This window comes from Macrobrachium nipponense, chromosome 10, assembly GCF_015104395.2.
Source record: "Macrobrachium nipponense isolate FS-2020 chromosome 10, ASM1510439v2, whole genome shotgun sequence".
In the NCBI taxonomy this organism is placed as follows: domain Eukaryota; kingdom Metazoa; phylum Arthropoda; class Malacostraca; order Decapoda; family Palaemonidae; genus Macrobrachium; species Macrobrachium nipponense.
Window position 1 is genome coordinate 105,234,137 of NC_087204.1, and position 6,000 is coordinate 105,240,136.

Here is a 6,000-nt window from a genome sequence, read left to right on the forward strand (position 1 = left end):
ACTTCTCACCATTGTGCTGTAGCAATGATCATCTGGGCAAATCATATATCTCAGTCCCAAATAAAAAAGAAAAGCACGAGTTAAAATCTAGGTGCTAGAAGTGAAATAACAGACTGAATGGACAGTAATAAGATAAATTAAAGCTGACTCTCAACCCCATAAAGAAACTGAATAATTCCTGAATTTTATCACAGTTCATTGAGTGATATGCAATCCAAATTCAATTCAAGGCAATGTAATTTCTCATGTTGAACTATGAAGAATCTTCTGAGCAATTTTTGGAAGATGAATTATTATTATTATTATTCCAGAAGAAAACCCTCCATCAAATAAACTTTGTTAAAAAGAATGGCTTTTTAACAAAGTTTATAATGCAGCTTCTCAATCTCTCAGAGTTTCTTGGTGGCAGCAGGTAAATTGTATTTTGCCCAGAGTGCAGTTATTCCGTAATGTTTTGGTAGTTATAAAACTCAATGACATCCAAATGGCCATTTTAACAAAGTTGATTAATATCAATTATTGTTCTTATTATTAAGTTTTCTGTTTAAAGTACCTAACAACAATAATTAAGCAGCTAAAAGTGGTTATGAAGAAAATAGAGATTTAAAGCACCATATTTTGCAAGACAAATCACAATGGTAACTTGAATTTATCATCACTGTTAATTCAATCATAACAAACAATGACATAAAGCAAGCCACAAAGGTTGTTAACAAAGGAGAAAAAAAGGCTTCTAAAGAACAGATTTCCAAGAAACATGCAGAAAAATACCTTAACCTTGTTCTAATAACAAAAAGAACAAGGATATACCTTACTATTCTAATAACAAAACACAAATAAAACTGTTAATATTCTTCTGACATATATAAGTCGAGATATTGACAAATTTGAGGCAATGGTTCATGAGCACTGACATACATATTACTGTCAAGATTTCAAAGTTCGTCAGCAGAGGGAATAAAAAACACCTCGTCCTTGGCAGTGTGATGTGGTTGCACATCTAAAGAAAATGGTCACTAGTTGTCTGCAAATTGAGTAGCACACACACACTACTCCTTAAAGCACTGCCACTAACGGCATTAATGGGACAACTTTACTGAAAGATAGCCAAATAAGGTACCTTCTTACCAAAGTGAGTAAAAAGAAGACCATAAGTGCCAGTGATTCTGTCCGGTAGATATAGATCCTAGGAGGCTACATTCATCCGCATGGAAACAATATTCTAGCATGGGTGACTTGAAAAATTTGAAGCAGCGGCAACAATACTTTGATCTTTGAAGAAGCTTTACAAATATAATTCCAAGTTTTCTGGCAAAAACAGATGACAGATTTATTGTCTATTGAAAATGAAGCTTAGAGTCAAAGATAACAAGGGAAAAAAGACAAAGTATGGTGATGCCAATATGCAGTAAAACATGGAGTGGGAGTACAGAGCAATTACAAGGCTAACTGATCTGTTTACAATTTCAATCATGGTTTCCAGTCACTCAATTTCATCTTTATGAAAAGCATTTCACAGCAAGAGTTACAAAAACTTCTTAAAGATCCAAAAACAGTCCCCTTCAGGACATACATAACAGACTTAATGATCACCAAAATAATAGTCAACAAAAACTATATTTCAAATAACTAGAGGAACTAGGTTGTCTTAGACATAGCTATGTCAACCTCCAGAGCAGCACAAGTAAACGGGTTTGCTTTTTGTGTGGATCATTATCTGAACTCAGAAGAGCATAAAATGAACATATAATTTAAAAACAGTACTGCTATCATCAAGTTTATATGTTGGTTCTAGTGAAAAATTCAAAATACTTTCAGATATTACAGAGTATTTTAAAACTTTACGACTTGACTTGGTAAATTGTAATAGCACAACTAGAAAACGTATGCATCTGTGAAGGCATAGAGTCTTACCTAAACTAAAACCTGACAGCCCAGTCAATAAAGTGCGAGACATGCATTCCATATATCCACCGAAAGCAGGAAACACCTCTTTGTACTGGTTGATAAGCTCGCTGTTGTTGTTCATATTTCACTGAAACAAAGAATTTCAATAACTATATGATTCAAATCTGAAAGTCTATCACTGCTTCAAATCCTCATATTTTGTTACCATCAACTCAGGAAAGTTAGGCTCTCAACATTTATATATACAGTGTTAAATACAAGTCACCCGGACATCATAACCTACTACATCCTGAAATACATGTCTATTTACAAAAAATAAAAGGCTACACAGCTTTCACGTAGTGCATTCCAGTCTAAATCTAACAAGAACATACCAGTTATTCTTGTGGGTCATGGTCCCGTACATGAAAAATTTCCACTGATAAATTATAAATATACTTGCAATTCAAAGTGATAAACTAGATCATTCATGTTTACAATTAAAAATCCTCCATCCAGTTATGATAGGAGACAACAAAGGCTATAAACAAGTTGCAAAATAATAGAGACAACAAAGGCTATAAACAAGTTGCAAAATATTGTTCATGTTGCATAAACACTCACCTCTACAATCTTCTCCTGAGTCTACTTTGAAAACCTGCAAGGTATATTAGGTACCAAAGCTTTCTGATCAACTGAATTTAAAATATATCCTCAGTGTATCCACCCACTCCTCTTCCACCTGACAATTTTTTTTTTTCCCACTTACCGCCTGATGGCCGGAGTGGTGAATTTTTAGGAATTCCTCACAAATGGGATTGGATGAGGGCCTAAATTAATTGTTTTGCAGTTAAGTTACGTTTTCAGGAAATCATACACTTGTGAATCTTGCTTGTATGTATCCCAAACACCAACTACATTCATGACAAGTTGTTACTACCAATGGAAGTGTGAACTGTACCTTTACAGTTCACTTGATTCAAATAGATAGCTTTAGGATGGTAAAATGTAACTAAATTTCGACTAATCTGTCACATCCAGAAGTATGTCAAGTATTGTGGAAGAAGCTCACCTAGATTCTTTGATGAAAATCAAGAGAAGTGTCTATTATGAGAATATTCTGTTCATATACAAAATGAAAAGTAGATCCATAAGAAGCGTGCATACATTATATTCTTATGAAACAAGCCTCAGGACTTATAAATGATCATCATCAGTGTGCTTAAAGATGCAGAGGAGTAAATAGGAGTAAATAGTCTATCACTACTGATCTTTAGAGAGAGCACAGAGTGATGTCTCTTCCATTCAGAATTTATCCTTACTTTGTGTATACTACTGTCTTTATTAGGTAAATATTTTTCCACTTGTCAAGGATGATCTCACTCCTTGTGAGATGTAACAATTTAATTTATATCATCAATCAATGACATTGTTTCATCCTGTTAATAGCTGAATGTGAATTTTTAATTGCACTTAAAGGATTTGTGTGGAAGAGGCTTGTGTAGAGGCTAAGGAAATCCTTCTCCTTTTCAACTTTTTTCTTTAAAAGTCATTTATGCATCAACCATAACATTCTCTGGACAAACACAGTGAATTAGAAAAATTACACAAGGTTTCAAAGGTTGAAGTACAGTGGTACCTCGAAATACGAAATTAATCCGTTCCGAGGCGGCCTTCGTATTATGAGTTTTTCGTATCTTGGAACACATTTTACATGTAAAATGGCTAATCCGTTCCAAGCCCTCCAAAAACACCCCAGTAAATTATATTTCCAGGCCTAAAACACATGTTCTAGGGTTACATCGTCGATCCGACGGAAGAAATATGACCCCAAAAAGGCAAAATACTGTGCATACTAGAGTAATATTCAACTGCATGTAATGTTCAACCCCATTTTTACTGCATATATTAGGACTTTAGCATATGTCCCTTAGCAATAAGCCTAGCCTATGTTAGCGGTTACTACTGTAGCCTAGTCTATGATTTTGACATCTAAACCTAAGAAGCTAAAAGCTTAGAATATGCCAATAAAATGTGTAAATAATCAGTATGTACTCATTTCAAATAATTATTAATTAATCATTAACTATAATACACAAACAAACAAAAAACAAACCTTCCAATCGATTGTTTACATTCAGCTCTTACCCGTCTACGAGTATCGAACGAGCGCCAAGCAATCATTTTTCCTAGCACACAGTACGCCATAAATTGTCATTAGTATCTCTCTTCAACTAATGAAACTACCAAACAGTATAATAACCATTCATTTCCATTCTTTATTCTATCTTTACCTAATGGAGATACCGAGTTACTGACAGCTATAATGAAACATACGTATACGTAACGTAATAATAAAACAGAAGAAGAATTCTAAAAAATACGTATTTGTTGGCAGTCTGATTTATTTTATAGTTTATGATATTTAATTCACAATTTTTTTATTAAATGTATTACATGTACTCATTTCAAATAATTATTAAGTAACCATTAACTATAATAAACAAACAAAAAAAAAGCTTCCAAATGTCTGTTTACATCCAGCACTTAGGAGCATCAAACGATCGACAAGCAATCACTTTACACAGTAAGCCATAAATTTTCATTATCTCTCTTCAACTACTGAAACTACCAAACAGTATACGTAATAAACATTCATTTCTATTCTTTATTCTATCTTTACCTAATGTTTTTTTTTATTAAATGTATTGCATGAATAAGTTTTTCAATTTACAGCATCCTTTTACCAATAGAATACTTAAAGCACAAGGGGTAGATGCTGACCAATAGGAGAGCAGGACCTCATGGGGTGACTAGCATCAGGAACCAATGGGAGAGCGGGAGGATGGTGGCGAGTTTACTCAACTGGCAGCGCGGGAGTTTTAAAATTGTTCTCGGTGGTCCAGGCGAATCTCGGGACTTTATAGCAACAACCTTTCGTATCTTGAAAACTTTTCGAATGTAGAGCAGTAAAATTTTTCGCATTGGCTTTCGTATCTCGAGTTTTTCGTAAGTAGAGCCTTTTGTTTCTTGAGGTACTACTGTACTAAAATATAGGGTATCTTTTGCCCATGATGTGGTAGTTTGGTAACACAAAAGTGTCTTCAAAAACCTACTTTAGGCTACTGAGCTGGTTGCTTTTGTATTATTATAACAGCAATTTCCTACTTTTTGAGTTTTGTCTGGGATTTTTAGCTGCAACACATGAAACATTTGCATTTTCTACAGCTTCTCTGGTACTCTGAATGTAGCCTGTAGGCTGGTTTAGTACCCACCCCTTGAGGATGAACATAAAAAAGATGGCACATTTCACAAAAGATCTTACCTGGACTGCACCCTAACCTAACTTAGTTGGCTGTGTTACTCAGCCATGTGGCTCCTGCCCCCACATCCGCAGTGAAGGAAACTCCACTTTTTACCAATTGTCGCCCTGTAACACTGCACATGCGCAAAAGTATTCCAGGATGGCCAGCTACAAAAAACAATCAGTTCTGAGGCTAATTAAAGTTGACCCACAAAAAATACCTAACAGCAAATTATTAATGAGCAACCAAAATCATATTACCTAGTACTAGGTAGGGTAAAATACCAAATGGCCACCTGGCAGCCACCTCTACCATAGTGCGGCCACCTTCCCGAAAATCGGAAATTACCTACCTAGGTATATGACCTTAATTTGACTGGGGAGAAAAAAAACTTAGGTACTTCGATGGACGCTGGCTCTTGATTACCTAATGTCTATCCTGGGTTACAAGACGTGTTAAAGTACTACTAGGTATTTCCAAAGGGTGGTTGCACTACGGTAGAGGCCGGCCATTCGGTATTTTACCCTAGCTAGAAATACCCCATACGGAGCAACTAGACTTACCTTGCTCTACCCTTAACTTTACCTAACCTAACCTTCGACGTCCCCCCTCCCCTAGAATGCCCGTCATGACCTGGCTCCCCTAATAATAGGACCGAACCTCCTACTGGGTATCCCTGGGACCCATCGCTCCCAATTCTCACCGACGTTTTTTTTTTTTTTTGTAGTTAAACGCCCAAATTATCAAATGTAGTAGCGAAAATTGGGAAAAGGCAGGGCCATTTTGGCTACTAACCTACGACGATGAA